General features: G+C 69.6%; 6 non-coding genes across 6 annotated transcripts; all 6 read left to right on the forward strand.

Moving 5' to 3' along the window:
- Positions 1 to 1,209: 1,209 nt before the first annotated feature.
- LOC138847977 (5S ribosomal RNA) lies at positions 1,210 to 1,328 on the forward strand. Its single transcript, XR_011385849.1, has one exon. It is a non-coding gene; the product is annotated as a 5S ribosomal RNA (ribosomal RNA).
- Positions 1,329 to 3,704: 2,376 nt separating this feature from the next.
- On the forward strand, positions 3,705 to 3,823 carry LOC138847978 (5S ribosomal RNA). The gene has a single exon (XR_011385850.1). It is a non-coding gene; the product is annotated as a 5S ribosomal RNA (ribosomal RNA).
- Positions 3,824 to 6,187: 2,364 nt separating this feature from the next.
- Positions 6,188 to 6,306, forward strand: LOC138847979 (5S ribosomal RNA). Its single transcript, XR_011385851.1, has one exon. It is a non-coding gene; the product is annotated as a 5S ribosomal RNA (ribosomal RNA).
- Positions 6,307 to 8,646: 2,340 nt separating this feature from the next.
- LOC138847980 (5S ribosomal RNA) lies at positions 8,647 to 8,765 on the forward strand. The gene has a single exon (XR_011385852.1). It is a non-coding gene; the product is annotated as a 5S ribosomal RNA (ribosomal RNA).
- A 2,334-nt stretch (positions 8,766 to 11,099) lies between these two features.
- On the forward strand, positions 11,100 to 11,218 carry LOC138847981 (5S ribosomal RNA). Its single transcript, XR_011385853.1, has one exon. It is a non-coding gene; the product is annotated as a 5S ribosomal RNA (ribosomal RNA).
- Positions 11,219 to 13,558: 2,340 nt separating this feature from the next.
- Positions 13,559 to 13,677, forward strand: LOC138847982 (5S ribosomal RNA). Its single transcript, XR_011385854.1, has one exon. It is a non-coding gene; the product is annotated as a 5S ribosomal RNA (ribosomal RNA).
- The last annotated feature ends 1,287 nt before the right edge of the window (positions 13,678 to 14,964 follow it).

The raw sequence follows: 14,964 nt of genomic DNA on the forward strand, positions 1-14,964 counted from the left end.
CTATAAAGGAGGAGAGAGACAACATGCACCAGGAACATCTAAGGGGAACACCTGTGCAGCCCCCGAGAGAGCCGGCCGGCCGGCCGGCGGTGTGCCGCTCCCCCGCGGAAGTGGGGAATGTGGCAGGGGGAACCGCCCTTCCACGGAGGTGGAAGGGACGGTAGCCAACCCGGGAAGAACCAGCAGCAAACCCGGGGAGGGCCGAGCAGACGAAAGAACAGCGCAGGGTCCTGTGTCGTTCCTCCATGAAGAGGGGGAGCGACAGTCTCGAACTGGCTGCCGGGCTGGAGGGTGCGGGTCGCGCTGAAGCGCCCCACCCTCCCGTGAGGGAACGGGCGCTGAGGACGGAAATCCCTCTGTGCCACGAAGGGTGTCGGGGTGTGCGACTGTGTGCCCCTTGTGTAGGCGTGTGTGTGTGTGTGTGTGTGTGTGTGTGAGTGCCCACGCGAGCGTGCGGCGGGGGTGATTCCGTGCGCTGCCGCCCTCCTTCCCGACCTGCTGCCCCACTTGGGCCCCCGTGACCGAGCGGGGACAAGGGTCCCCAGGCCCTCAGCTGTCCTCGCGGCGTGGGAGTGTGTGGAGGCGCGGCGGCCGTGCCGGGGGAGGGCGGGCGACCTGTGCGTCAGCGGTGGGGGGGCTGCTGGCGGCCGGGTAGGAGGGAAGGCCCGGGCCGCGGTGGTGTGGGGCGCCGAACCCCCTGGTGCCGGGACCCGCGAGCCGCGGGGCGCAGCCCTGGGCAGGCGTGGAGGCTGCCGGGCACGGCTGGCGTGTGGCTGGGCGATGGCGGCAGGCAGGGGATCCGGCCTAGAAAGAGAGAGTAGGAGTTCCCTGTGGCCAGCGGCAGCCGGAGGAGGTTGGCTCCCCTTGGCTTGGCGGCAGCGTGCCGACTGGGCGCCCGGTGCTGCACTGCAGGTCCTGGGCTGGGCAGGCGGAGGGCTGGAGTTCGGGCACTGGTGCAGGGCTAGGCGGAGGGCGGCTGAGGAGGAGGGGGGGGGAGGAGGAGAAGAGAAGAGAAGAGAAAAGAGGGAGGAGGCGGAGGAGAAGCGGCAGCGGGAGCGGGAGCGGGAATGGGAATGGGAATGGGAATGGGAGTGAGAGCGGGGAGCGGGCAGGAGGAGGAGGAGGAGGCGGCGGCGGCGGCGGCGGCGGCGGTGGCGGCGGCGGCTGTGCGGGCGCGCACTCAAGAGGGGCCTGGAGGCAGCCTCTGGCGTCTACGGCCATACCACCCTGAACGCGCCCGATCTCGTCTGATCTCGGAAGCTAAGCAGGGTCGGGCCTGGTTAGTACTTGGATGGGAGACCGCCTGGGAATACCGGGTGCTGTAGGCTTTTGCCCCGCGGCACCCTCCCCTTTTGCTCGCCTTTGGCTGGCTGCCTAGCCACGCCCCCATCCGCCAGCCCGCACGCCGGGACCCCTGCGACCCCCAACGCAGCTCCAGCAGGGGGCAGAAGCCCGACCCCTCCACCTGGCAGCCCCAGCCCGCCCGCGCCTCGGGCCTGGGCCTGGGCCTGGGCCTGGGCACGGGCACGGGCACGGGCACGGGCACGGGCACGGGCGGGCCGGCCAGCTGTCCCCGGCTGCCGCAGCCCCACCGCCAACCCCGGGGCCCACCCCGGGACACAGGCCACGCCCCGCGCCATCCAGCGCGCCCCCTCCAACCCCAAACCAGCGACTCACCGCCCGCCAGGGCGCTCCCCTGCCGGCCGCCCCAACCCCGCAGCCCGCCGCACCAGCAGCTCCCGGCACCTGCACTCCCACCGCCCCTCCCGGGCTCCTGTCTCCCAGGGAGCCCAATGACTGTGACCACGACCACGACCACGACCACCGCCCGAAGACGACGCCAGGGCGCGGTTGCCCACCACTCAGGGCCCGGTGCCTCGCGCAGCCCAACCCGCGGGCCCTCTGCGCCACCTGGCCGTGCGGCGGCCACGCGCCACAGCCGCGGAAGCCCTCCAGAGCGCAAAGGAGGGACCCCACACCAAGCCTCGCAGGCAATACAGGCACCCTCTCCCTCTGTCTCTGACTTACACCAACACCTACACGTCTCTCTCTCTTTCTCTCTCTCTCTCTGTCTCTCTCTCCTCTCTCTGTCCCCCTCTCCCCCATCAGCCCTGACTCACACAGCATCCAAACGGGGCACCCTTTTGGCAGGCCAGGCAGAGACCCGCGGCCACAGGCTGCGTGCCCACAGGACCTCCCCGGGACAGAGGGTCCGTGGCAGGCAGGCAGCACACAGCCTGTGGTCTCTGTGGGGAGCAACTCGGATTGGACTGAGTTACTGGAATTAAGACTTATTCTATGCATCTGCTCTCCCACAATATGGCGCTGGGAGAGGAGAAAACAGCTTCTATGCAGCTGCCTCTTGCCAACTTGAGTGATGACCTCCAGGAGCTGATCCTGCTCCTGATTGGAGGAGAGCAGCGTACTTGGCGTGTGGGCAGCCGAGTTGGGATTGGCGGAAGAGGACTATAAAGGAGGAGAGAGACAACATGCACCAGGAACATCTAAGGGGAACACCTGTGCAGCCCCCGAGAGAGCCGGCCGGCCGGCCGGCGGTGTGCCGCTCCCCCGCGGAAGTGGGGAATGTGGCAGGGGGAACCGCCCTTCCACGGAGGTGGAAGGGACGGTAGCCAACCCGGGAAGAACCAGCAGCAAACCCGGGGAGGGCCGAGCAGACGAAAGAACAGCGCAGGGTCCTGTGTCGTTCCTCCATGAAGAGGGGGAGCGACAGTCTCGAACTGGCTGCCGGGCTGGAGGGTGCGGGTCGCGCTGAAGCGCCCCACCCTCCCGTGAGGGAACGGGCGCTGAGGACGGAAATCCCTCTGTGCCACGAAGGGTGTCGGGGTGTGCGACTGTGTGCCCCTTGTGTAGGCGTGTGTGTGTGTGTGTGTGTGTGTGTGAGTGCCCACGCGAGCGTGCGGCGGGGGTGATTCCGTGCGCTGCCGCCCTCCTTCCCGACCTGCTGCCCCACTTGGGCCCCCGTGACCGAGCGGGGACAAGGGTCCCCAGGCCCTCAGCTGTCCTCGCGGCGTGGGAGTGTGTGGAGGCGCGGCGGCCGTGCCGGGGGAGGGCGGGCGACCTGTGCGTCAGCGGTGGGGGGGCTGCTGGCGGCCGGGTAGGAGGGAAGGCCCGGGCCGCGGTGGTGTGGGGCGCCGAACCCCCTGGTGCCGGGACCCGCGAGCCGCGGGGCGCAGCCCTGGGCAGGCGTGGAGGCTGCCGGGCACGGCTGGCGTGTGGCTGGGCGATGGCGGCAGGCAGGGGATCCGGCCTAGAAAGAGAGAGTAGGAGTTCCCTGTGGCCAGCGGCAGCCGGAGGAGGTTGGCTCCCCTTGGCTTGGCGGCAGCGTGCCGACTGGGCGCCCGGTGCTGCAGGTCCTGGGCTGGGCAGGCGGAGGGCTGGAGTTCGGGCACTGGTGCAGGGCTAGGCGGAGGGCGGCTGAGGAGGAGGGGGGGGGAGGAGGAGAAGAGAAGAGAAGAGAAAAGAGGGAGGAGGCGGAGGAGAAGCGGCAGCGGGAGCGGGAGCGGGAGTGGGAATGGGAATGGGAATGGGAATGGGAATGGGAGTGAGAGCGGGGAGCGGGCAGGAGGAGGAGGAGGAGGAGGCGGCGGCGGCGGAGGCGGCGGCGGCGGCGGCGGCGGCGGCGGCGGCGGCGGCGGCGGCTGTGCGTGCGCGCACTCAAGGGGGGCCTGGAGGCGGCCTCTGGCGTCTACGGCCATACCACCCTGAACGCGCCCGATCTCGTCTGATCTCGGAAGCTAAGCAGGGTCGGGCCTGGTTAGTACTTGGATGGGAGACCGCCTGGGAATACCGGGTGCTGTAGGCTTTTGCCCCGCGGCACCCTCCCCTTTTGCTCGCCTTTGGCTGGCTGCCTAGCCACGCCCCCATCCGCCAGCCCGCACGCCGGGACCCCTGCGACCCCCAACGCAGCTCCAGCAGGGGGCAGAAGCCCGACCCCTCCACCTGGCAGCCCCAGCCCGCCCGCGCCTCGGGCCTGGGCCTGGGCACGGGCACGGGCACGGGCACGGGCACGGGCGGGCCGGCCAGCTGTCCCCGGCTGCCGCAGCCCCACCGCCAACCCCGGGGCCCACCCCGGGACACAGGCCACGCCCCGCGCCATCCAGCGCGCCCCCTCCAACCCCAAACCAGCGACTCACCGCCCGCCAGGGCGCTCCCCTGCCGGCCGCCCCAACCCCGCAGCCCGCCGCACCAGCAGCTCCCGGCACCTGCACTCCCACCGCCCCTCCCGGGCTCCTGTCTCCCAGGGAGCCCAATGACTGTGACCACGACCACGACCACGACCACCGCCCGAAGACGACGCCAGGGCGCGGTTGCCCACCACTCAGGGCCCGGTGCCTCGCGCAGCCCAACCCGCGGGCCCTCTGCGCCACCTGGCCGTGCGGCGGCCACGCGCCACAGCCGCGGAAGCCCTCCAGAGCGCAAAGGAGGGACCCCACACCAAGCCTCGCAGGCAATACAGGCACCCTCTCCCTCTGTCTCTGACTTACACCAACACCTACACGTCTCTCTCTCTCTCTCTCTCTCTCTCTGTCTCTCTCTCCTCTCTCTGTCCCCCTCTCCCCCATCAGCCCTGACTCACACAGCATCCAAACGGGGCACCCTTTTGGCAGGCCAGGCAGAGACCCGCGGCCACAGGCTGCGTGCCCACAGGACCTCCCCGGGACAGAGGGTCCGTGGCAGGCAGGCAGCACACAGCCTGTGGTCTCTGTGGGGAGCAACTCGGATTGGACTGAGTTACTGGAATTAAGACTTATTCTATGCATCTGCTCTCCCACAATATGGCGCTGGGAGAGGAGAAAACAGCTTCTATGCAGCTGCCTCTTGCCAACTTGAGTGATGACCTCCAGGAGCTGATCCTGCTCCTGATTGGAGGAGAGCAGCGTACTTGGCGTGTGGGCAGCCGAGTTGGGATTGGCGGAAGAGGACTATAAAGGAGGAGAGAGACAACATGCACCAGGAACATCTAAGGGGAACACCTGTGCAGCCCCCGAGAGAGCCGGCCGGCCGGCCGGCGGTGTGCCGCTCCCCCGCGGAAGTGGGGAATGTGGCAGGGGGAACCGCCCTTCCACGGAGGTGGAAGGGACGGTAGCCAACCCGGGAAGAACCAGCAGCAAACCCGGGGAGGGCCGAGCAGACGAAAGAACAGCGCAGGGTCCTGTGTCGTTCCTCCATGAAGAGGGGGAGCGACAGTCTCGAACTGGCTGCCGGGCTGGAGGGTGCGGGTCGCGCTGAAGCGCCCCACCCTCCCGTGAGGGAACGGGCGCTGAGGACGGAAATCCCTCTGTGCCACGAAGGGTGTCGGGGTGTGCGACTGTGTGCCCCTTGTGTAGGCGTGTGTGTGTGTGTGTGTGTGTGTGTGAGTGCCCACGCGAGCGTGCGGCGGGGGTGATTCCGTGCGCTGCCGCCCTCCTTCCCGACCTGCTGCCCCACTTGGGCCCCCGTGACCGAGCGGGGACAAGGGTCCCCAGGCCCTCAGCTGTCCTCGCGGCGTGGGAGTGTGTGGAGGCGCGGCGGCCGTGCCGGGGGAGGGCGGGCGACCTGTGCGTCAGCGGTGGGGGGGCTGCTGGCGGCCGGGTAGGAGGGAAGGCCCGGGCCGCGGTGGTGTGGGGCGCCGAACCCCCTGGTGCCGGGACCCGCGAGCCGCGGGGCGCAGCCCTGGGCAGGCGTGGAGGCTGCCGGGCACGGCTGGCGTGTGGCTGGGCGATGGCGGCAGGCAGGGGATCCGGCCTAGAAAGAGAGAGTAGGAGTTCCCTGTGGCCAGCGGCAGCCGGAGGAGGTTGGCTCCCCTTGGCTTGGCGGCAGCGTGCCGACTGGGCGCCCGGTGCTGCAGGTCCTGGGCTGGGCAGGCGGAGGGCTGGAGTTCGGGCACTGGTGCAGGGCTAGGCGGAGGGCGGCTGAGGAGGAGGGGGGGGGAGGAGGAGAAGAGAAGAGAAGAGAAAAGAGGGAGGAGGCGGAGGAGAAGCGGCAGCGGGAGCGGGAGCGGGAGTGGGAATGGGAATGGGAATGGGAATGGGAATGGGAATGGGAGTGAGAGCGGGGAGCGGGCAGGAGGAGGAGGAGGAGGAGGCGGCGGCGGCGGAGGCGGCGGCGGCGGCGGCGGCGGCGGCGGCGGCGGCGGCGGCGGCTGTGCGTGCGCGCACTCAAGGGGGGCCTGGAGGCGGCCTCTGGCGTCTACGGCCATACCACCCTGAACGCGCCCGATCTCGTCTGATCTCGGAAGCTAAGCAGGGTCGGGCCTGGTTAGTACTTGGATGGGAGACCGCCTGGGAATACCGGGTGCTGTAGGCTTTTGCCCCGCGGCACCCTCCCCTTTTGCTCGCCTTTGGCTGGCTGCCTAGCCACGCCCCCATCCGCCAGCCCGCACGCCGGGACCCCTGCGACCCCCAACGCAGCTCCAGCAGGGGGCAGAAGCCCGACCCCTCCACCTGGCAGCCCCAGCCCGCCCGCGCCTCGGGCCTGGGCCTGGGCACGGGCACGGGCACGGGCACGGGCACGGGCGGGCCGGCCAGCTGTCCCCGGCTGCCGCAGCCCCACCGCCAACCCCGGGGCCCACCCCGGGACACAGGCCACGCCCCGCGCCATCCAGCGCGCCCCCTCCAACCCCAAACCAGCGACTCACCGCCCGCCAGGGCGCTCCCCTGCCGGCCGCCCCAACCCCGCAGCCCGCCGCACCAGCAGCTCCCGGCACCTGCACTCCCACCGCCCCTCCCGGGCTCCTGTCTCCCAGGGAGCCCAATGACTGTGACCACGACCACGACCACGACCACCGCCCGAAGACGACGCCAGGGCGCGGTTGCCCACCACTCAGGGCCCGGTGCCTCGCGCAGCCCAACCCGCGGGCCCTCTGCGCCACCTGGCCGTGCGGCGGCCACGCGCCACAGCCGCGGAAGCCCTCCAGAGCGCAAAGGAGGGACCCCACACCAAGCCTCGCAGGCAATACAGGCACCCTCTCCCTCTGTCTCTGACTTACACCAACACCTACACGTCTCTCTCTCTCTCTCTCTCTCTCTCTGTCTCTCTCTCCTCTCTCTGTCCCCCTCTCCCCCATCAGCCCTGACTCACACAGCATCCAAACGGGGCACCCTTTTGGCAGGCCAGGCAGAGACCCGCGGCCACAGGCTGCGTGCCCACAGGACCTCCCCGGGACAGAGGGTCCGTGGCAGGCAGGCAGCACACAGCCTGTGGTCTCTGTGGGGAGCAACTCGGATTGGACTGAGTTACTGGAATTAAGACTTATTCTATGCATCTGCTCTCCCACAATATGGCGCTGGGAGAGGAGAAAACAGCTTCTATGCAGCTGCCTCTTGCCAACTTGAGTGATGACCTCCAGGAGCTGATCCTGCTCCTGATTGGAGGAGAGCAGCGTACTTGGCGTGTGGGCAGCCGAGTTGGGATTGGCGGAAGAGGACTATAAAGGAGGAGAGAGACAACATGCACCAGGAACATCTAAGGGGAACACCTGTGCAGCCCCCGAGAGAGCCGGCCGGCCGGCCGGCGGTGTGCCGCTCCCCCGCGGAAGTGGGGAATGTGGCAGGGGGAACCGCCCTTCCACGGAGGTGGAAGGGACGGTAGCCAACCCGGGAAGAACCAGCAGCAAACCCGGGGAGGGCCGAGCAGACGAAAGAACAGCGCAGGGTCCTGTGTCGTTCCTCCATGAAGAGGGGGAGCGACAGTCTCGAACTGGCTGCCGGGCTGGAGGGTGCGGGTCGCGCTGAAGCGCCCCACCCTCCCGTGAGGGAACGGGCGCTGAGGACGGAAATCCCTCTGTGCCACGAAGGGTGTCGGGGTGTGCGACTGTGTGCCCCTTGTGTAGGCGTGTGTGTGTGTGTGTGTGTGTGTGTGAGTGCCCACGCGAGCGTGCGGCGGGGGTGATTCCGTGCGCTGCCGCCCTCCTTCCCGACCTGCTGCCCCACTTGGGCCCCCGTGACCGAGCGGGGACAAGGGTCCCCAGGCCCTCAGCTGTCCTCGCGGCGTGGGAGTGTGTGGAGGCGCGGCGGCCGTGCCGGGGGAGGGCGGGCGACCTGTGCGTCAGCGGTGGGGGGGCTGCTGGCGGCCGGGTAGGAGGGAAGGCCCGGGCCGCGGTGGTGTGGGGCGCCGAACCCCCTGGTGCCGGGACCCGCGAGCCGCGGGGCGCAGCCCTGGGCAGGCGTGGAGGCTGCCGGGCACGGCTGGCGTGTGGCTGGGCGATGGCGGCAGGCAGGGGATCCGGCCTAGAAAGAGAGAGTAGGAGTTCCCTGTGGCCAGCGGCAGCCGGAGGAGGTTGGCTCCCCTTGGCTTGGCGGCAGCGTGCCGACTGGGCGCCCGGTGCTGCAGGTCCTGGGCTGGGCAGGCGGAGGGCTGGAGTTCGGGCACTGGTGCAGGGCTAGGCGGAGGGCGGCTGAGGAGGAGGGGGGGGGAGGAGGAGAAGAGAAGAGAAGAGAAAAGAGGGAGGAGGCGGAGGAGAAGCGGCAGCGGGAGCGGGAGCGGGAGTGGGAATGGGAATGGGAATGGGAATGGGAATGGGAGTGAGAGCGGGGAGCGGGCAGGAGGAGGAGGAGGAGGAGGCGGCGGCGGCGGAGGCGGCGGCGGCGGCGGCGGCGGCGGCTGTGCGTGCGCGCACTCAAGGGGGGCCTGGAGGCGGCCTCTGGCGTCTACGGCCATACCACCCTGAACGCGCCCGATCTCGTCTGATCTCGGAAGCTAAGCAGGGTCGGGCCTGGTTAGTACTTGGATGGGAGACCGCCTGGGAATACCGGGTGCTGTAGGCTTTTGCCCCGCGGCACCCTCCCCTTTTGCTCGCCTTTGGCTGGCTGCCTAGCCACGCCCCCATCCGCCAGCCCGCACGCCGGGACCCCTGCGACCCCCAACGCAGCTCCAGCAGGGGGCAGAAGCCCGACCCCTCCACCTGGCAGCCCCAGCCCGCCCGCGCCTCGGGCCTGGGCCTGGGCCTGGGCCTGGGCACGGGCACGGGCACGGGCACGGGCACGGGCACGGGCGGGCCGGCCAGCTGTCCCCGGCTGCCGCAGCCCCACCGCCAACCCCGGGGCCCACCCCGGGACACAGGCCACGCCCCGCGCCATCCAGCGCGCCCCCTCCAACCCCAAACCAGCGACTCACCGCCCGCCAGGGCGCTCCCCTGCCGGCCGCCCCAACCCCGCAGCCCGCCGCACCAGCAGCTCCCGGCACCTGCACTCCCACCGCCCCTCCCGGGCTCCTGTCTCCCAGGGAGCCCAATGACTGTGACCACGACCACGACCACGACCACCGCCCGAAGACGACGCCAGGGCGCGGTTGCCCACCACTCAGGGCCCGGTGCCTCGCGCAGCCCAACCCGCGGGCCCTCTGCGCCACCTGGCCGTGCGGCGGCCACGCGCCACAGCCGCGGAAGCCCTCCAGAGCGCAAAGGAGGGACCCCACACCAAGCCTCGCAGGCAATACAGGCACCCTCTCCCTCTGTCTCTGACTTACACCAACACCTACACGTCTCTCTCTCTTTCTCTCTCTCTCTCTGTCTCTCTCTCCTCTCTCTGTCCCCCTCTCCCCCATCAGCCCTGACTCACACAGCATCCAAACGGGGCACCCTTTTGGCAGGCCAGGCAGAGACCCGCGGCCACAGGCTGCGTGCCCACAGGACCTCCCCGGGACAGAGGGTCCGTGGCAGGCAGGCAGCACACAGCCTGTGGTCTCTGTGGGGAGCAACTCGGATTGGACTGAGTTACTGGAATTAAGACTTATTCTATGCATCTGCTCTCCCACAATATGGCGCTGGGAGAGGAGAAAACAGCTTCTATGCAGCTGCCTCTTGCCAACTTGAGTGATGACCTCCAGGAGCTGATCCTGCTCCTGATTGGAGGAGAGCAGCGTACTTGGCGTGTGGGCAGCCGAGTTGGGATTGGCGGAAGAGGACTATAAAGGAGGAGAGAGACAACATGCACCAGGAACATCTAAGGGGAACACCTGTGCAGCCCCCGAGAGAGCCGGCCGGCCGGCCGGCGGTGTGCCGCTCCCCCGCGGAAGTGGGGAATGTGGCAGGGGGAACCGCCCTTCCACGGAGGTGGAAGGGACGGTAGCCAACCCGGGAAGAACCAGCAGCAAACCCGGGGAGGGCCGAGCAGACGAAAGAACAGCGCAGGGTCCTGTGTCGTTCCTCCATGAAGAGGGGGAGCGACAGTCTCGAACTGGCTGCCGGGCTGGAGGGTGCGGGTCGCGCTGAAGCGCCCCACCCTCCCGTGAGGGAACGGGCGCTGAGGACGGAAATCCCTCTGTGCCACGAAGGGTGTCGGGGTGTGCGACTGTGTGCCCCTTGTGTAGGCGTGTGTGTGTGTGTGTGTGTGTGTGTGAGTGCCCACGCGAGCGTGCGGCGGGGGTGATTCCGTGCGCTGCCGCCCTCCTTCCCGACCTGCTGCCCCACTTGGGCCCCCGTGACCGAGCGGGGACAAGGGTCCCCAGGCCCTCAGCTGTCCTCGCGGCGTGGGAGTGTGTGGAGGCGCGGCGGCCGTGCCGGGGGAGGGCGGGCGACCTGTGCGTCAGCGGTGGGGGGGCTGCTGGCGGCCGGGTAGGAGGGAAGGCCCGGGCCGCGGTGGTGTGGGGCGCCGAACCCCCTGGTGCCGGGACCCGCGAGCCGCGGGGCGCAGCCCTGGGCAGGCGTGGAGGCTGCCGGGCACGGCTGGCGTGTGGCTGGGCGATGGCGGCAGGCAGGGGATCCGGCCTAGAAAGAGAGAGTAGGAGTTCCCTGTGGCCAGCGGCAGCCGGAGGAGGTTGGCTCCCCTTGGCTTGGCGGCAGCGTGCCGACTGGGCGCCCGGTGCTGCAGGTCCTGGGCTGGGCAGGCGGAGGGCTGGAGTTCGGGCACTGGTGCAGGGCTAGGCGGAGGGCGGCTGAGGAGGAGGGGGGGGGAGGAGGAGAAGAGAAGAGAAGAGAAAAGAGGGAGGAGGCGGAGGAGAAGCGGCAGCGGGAGCGGGAGCGGGAATGGGAATGGGAATGGGAATGGGAGTGAGAGCGGGGAGCGGGCAGGAGGAGGAGGAGGAGGCGGCGGCGGCGGCGGCGGCGGCGGCGGCGGCTGTGCGGGCGCGCACTCAAGAGGGGCCTGGAGGCAGCCTCTGGCGTCTACGGCCATACCACCCTGAACGCGCCCGATCTCGTCTGATCTCGGAAGCTAAGCAGGGTCGGGCCTGGTTAGTACTTGGATGGGAGACCGCCTGGGAATACCGGGTGCTGTAGGCTTTTGCCCCGCGGCACCCTCCCCTTTTGCTCGCCTTTGGCTGGCTGCCTAGCCACGCCCCCATCCGCCAGCCCGCACGCCGGGACCCCTGCGACCCCCAACGCAGCTCCAGCAGGGGGCAGAAGCCCGACCCCTCCACCTGGCAGCCCCAGCCCGCCCGCGCCTCGGGCCTGGGCCTGGGCCTGGGCCTGGGCACGGGCACGGGCACGGGCACGGGCACGGGCACGGGCCGGGCCGGCACGCAGCTGTCCCCGGCTGCCGCAGCCCCACCGCCAACCCCGGGGCCCACCCCGGGACACAGGCCACGCCCCGCGCCATCCAGCGCGCCCCCTCCAACCCCAAACCAGCGACTCACCGCCCGCCAGGGCGCTCCCCTGCCGGCCGCCCCAACCCCGCAGCCCGCCGCACCAGCAGCTCCCGGCACCTGCACTCCCACCGCCCCTCCCGGGCTCCTGTCTCCCAGGGAGCCCAATGACTGTGACCACGACCACGACCACGACCACCGCCCGAAGACGACGCCAGGGCGCGGTTGCCCACCACTCAGGGCCCGGTGCCTCGCGCAGCCCAACCCGCGGGCCCTCTGCGCCACCTGGCCGTGCGGCGGCCACGCGCCACAGCCGCGGAAGCCCTCCAGAGCGCAAAGGAGGGACCCCACACCAAGCCTCGCAGGCAATACAGGCACCCTCTCCCTCTGTCTCTGACTTACACCAACACCTACACGTCTCTCTCTCTTTCTCTCTCTCTCTCTGTCTCTCTCTCCTCTCTCTGTCCCCCTCTCCCCCATCAGCCCTGACTCACACAGCATCCAAACGGGGCACCCTTTTGGCAGGCCAGGCAGAGACCCGCGGCCACAGGCTGCGTGCCCACAGGACCTCCCCGGGACAGAGGGTCCGTGGCAGGCAGGCAGCACACAGCCTGTGGTCTCTGTGGGGAGCAACTCGGATTGGACTGAGTTACTGGAATTAAGACTTATTCTATGCATCTGCTCTCCCACAATATGGCGCTGGGAGAGGAGAAAACAGCTTCTATGCAGCTGCCTCTTGCCAACTTGAGTGATGACCTCCAGGAGCTGATCCTGCTCCTGATTGGAGGAGAGCAGCGTACTTGGCGTGTGGGCAGCCGAGTTGGGATTGGCGGAAGAGGACTATAAAGGAGGAGAGAGACAACATGCACCAGGAACATCTAAGGGGAACACCTGTGCAGCCCCCGAGAGAGCCGGCCGGCCGGCCGGCGGTGTGCCGCTCCCCCGCGGAAGTGGGGAATGTGGCAGGGGGAACCGCCCTTCCACGGAGGTGGAAGGGACGGTAGCCAACCCGGGAAGAACCAGCAGCAAACCCGGGGAGGGCCGAGCAGACGAAAGAACAGCGCAGGGTCCTGTGTCGTTCCTCCATGAAGAGGGGGAGCGACAGTCTCGAACTGGCTGCCGGGCTGGAGGGTGCGGGTCGCGCTGAAGCGCCCCACCCTCCCGTGAGGGAACGGGCGCTGAGGACGGAAATCCCTCTGTGCCACGAAGGGTGTCGGGGTGTGCGACTGTGTGCCCCTTGTGTAGGCGTGTGTGTGTGTGTGTGTGTGTGTGTGTGAGTGCCCACGCGAGCGTGCGGCGGGGGTGATTCCGTGCGCTGCCGCCCTCCTTCCCGACCTGCTGCCCCACTTGGGCCCCCGTGACCGAGCGGGGACAAGGGTCCCCAGGCCCTCAGCTGTCCTCGCGGCGTGGGAGTGTGTGGAGGCGCGGCGGCCGTGCCGGGGGAGGGCGGGCGACCTGTGCGTCAGCGGTGGGGGGGCTGCTGGCGGCCGGGTAGGAGGGAAGGCCCGGGCCGCGGTGGTGTGGGGCGCCGAACCCCCTGGTGCCGGGACCCGCGAGCCGCGGGGCGCAGCCCTGGGCAGGCGTGGAGGCTGCCGGGCACGGCTGGCGTGTGGCTGGGCGATGGCGGCAGGCAGGGGATCCGGCCTAGAAAGAGAGAGTAGGAGTTCCCTGTGGCCAGCGGCAGCCGGAGGAGGTTGGCTCCCCTTGGCTTGGCGGCAGCGTGCCGACTGGGCGCCCGGTGCTGCAGGTCCTGGGCTGGGCAGGCGGAGGGCTGGAGTTCGGGCACTGGTGCAGGGCTAGGCGGAGGGCGGCTGAGGAGGAGGGGGGGGGAGGAGGAGAAGAGAAGAGAAGAGAAAAGAGGGAGGAGGCGGAGGAGAAGCGGCAGCGGGAGCGGGAGCGGGAATGGGAATGGGAATGGGAATGGGAGTGAGAGCGGGGAGCGGGCAGGAGGAGGAGGAGGAGGCGGCGGCGGCGGCGGCGGCGGCGGCGGCGGCTGTGCGGGCGCGCACTCAAGAGGGGCCTGGAGGCAGCCTCTGGCGTCTACGGCCATACCACCCTGAACGCGCCCGATCTCGTCTGATCTCGGAAGCTAAGCAGGGTCGGGCCTGGTTAGTACTTGGATGGGAGACCGCCTGGGAATACCGGGTGCTGTAGGCTTTTGCCCCGCGGCACCCTCCCCTTTTGCTCGCCTTTGGCTGGCTGCCTAGCCACGCCCCCATCCGCCAGCCCGCACGCCGGGACCCCTGCGACCCCCAACGCAGCTCCAGCAGGGGGCAGAAGCCCGACCCCTCCACCTGGCAGCCCCAGCCCGCCCGCGCCTCGGGCCTGGGCCTGGGCCTGGGCCTGGGCACGGGCACGGGCACGGGCACGGGCACGGGCGGGCCGGCCAGCTGTCCCCGGCTGCCGCAGCCCCACCGCCAACCCCGGGGCCCACCCCGGGACACAGGCCACGCCCCGCGCCATCCAGCGCGCCCCCTCCAACCCCAAACCAGCGACTCACCGCCCGCCAGGGCGCTCCCCTGCCGGCCGCCCCAACCCCGCAGCCCGCCGCACCAGCAGCTCCCGGCACCTGCACTCCCACCGCCCCTCCCGGGCTCCTGTCTCCCAGGGAGCCCAATGACTGTGACCACGACCACGACCACGACCACCGCCCGAAGACGACGCCAGGGCGCGGTTGCCCACCACTCAGGGCCCGGTGCCTCGCGCAGCCCAACCCGCGGGCCCTCTGCGCCACCTGGCCGTGCGGCGGCCACGCGCCACAGCCGCGGAAGCCCTCCAGAGCGCAAAGGAGGGACCCCACACCAAGCCTCGCAGGCAATACAGGCACCCTCTCCCTCTGTCTCTGACTTACACCAACACCTACACGTCTCTCTCTCTTTCTCTCTCTCTCTCTGTCTCTCTCTCCTCTCTCTGTCCCCCTCTCCCCCATCAGCCCTGACTCACACAGCATCCAAACGGGGCACCCTTTTGGCAGGCCAGGCAGAGACCCGCGGCCACAGGCTGCGTGCCCACAGGACCTCCCCGGGACAGAGGGTCCGTGGCAGGCAGGCAGCACACAGCCTGTGGTCTCTGTGGGGAGCAACTCGGATTGGACTGAGTTACTGGAATTAAGACTTATTCTATGCATCTGCTCTCCCACAATATGGCGCTGGGAGAGGAGAAAACAGCTTCTATGCAGCTGCCTCTTGCCAACTTGAGTGATGACCTCCAGGAGCTGATCCTGCTCCTGATTGGAGGAGAGCAGCGTACTTGGCGTGTGGGCAGCCGAGTTGGGATTGGCGGAAGAGGACTATAAAGGAGGAGAGAGACAACATGCACCAGGAACATCTAAGGGGAACACCTGTGCAGCCCCCGAGAGAGCCGGCCGGCCGGCCGGCGGTGTGCCGCTCCCCCGCGGAAGTGGGGAATGTGGCAGGGGGAACCGCCCTTCCACGGAGGTGGAAG

The sequence above is a fragment of the Oryctolagus cuniculus genome, unplaced genomic scaffold (genome assembly GCF_964237555.1).
Source record: "Oryctolagus cuniculus unplaced genomic scaffold, mOryCun1.1 SCAFFOLD_136, whole genome shotgun sequence".
Classification (NCBI taxonomy): Eukaryota; Metazoa; Chordata; class Mammalia; order Lagomorpha; family Leporidae; genus Oryctolagus; species Oryctolagus cuniculus.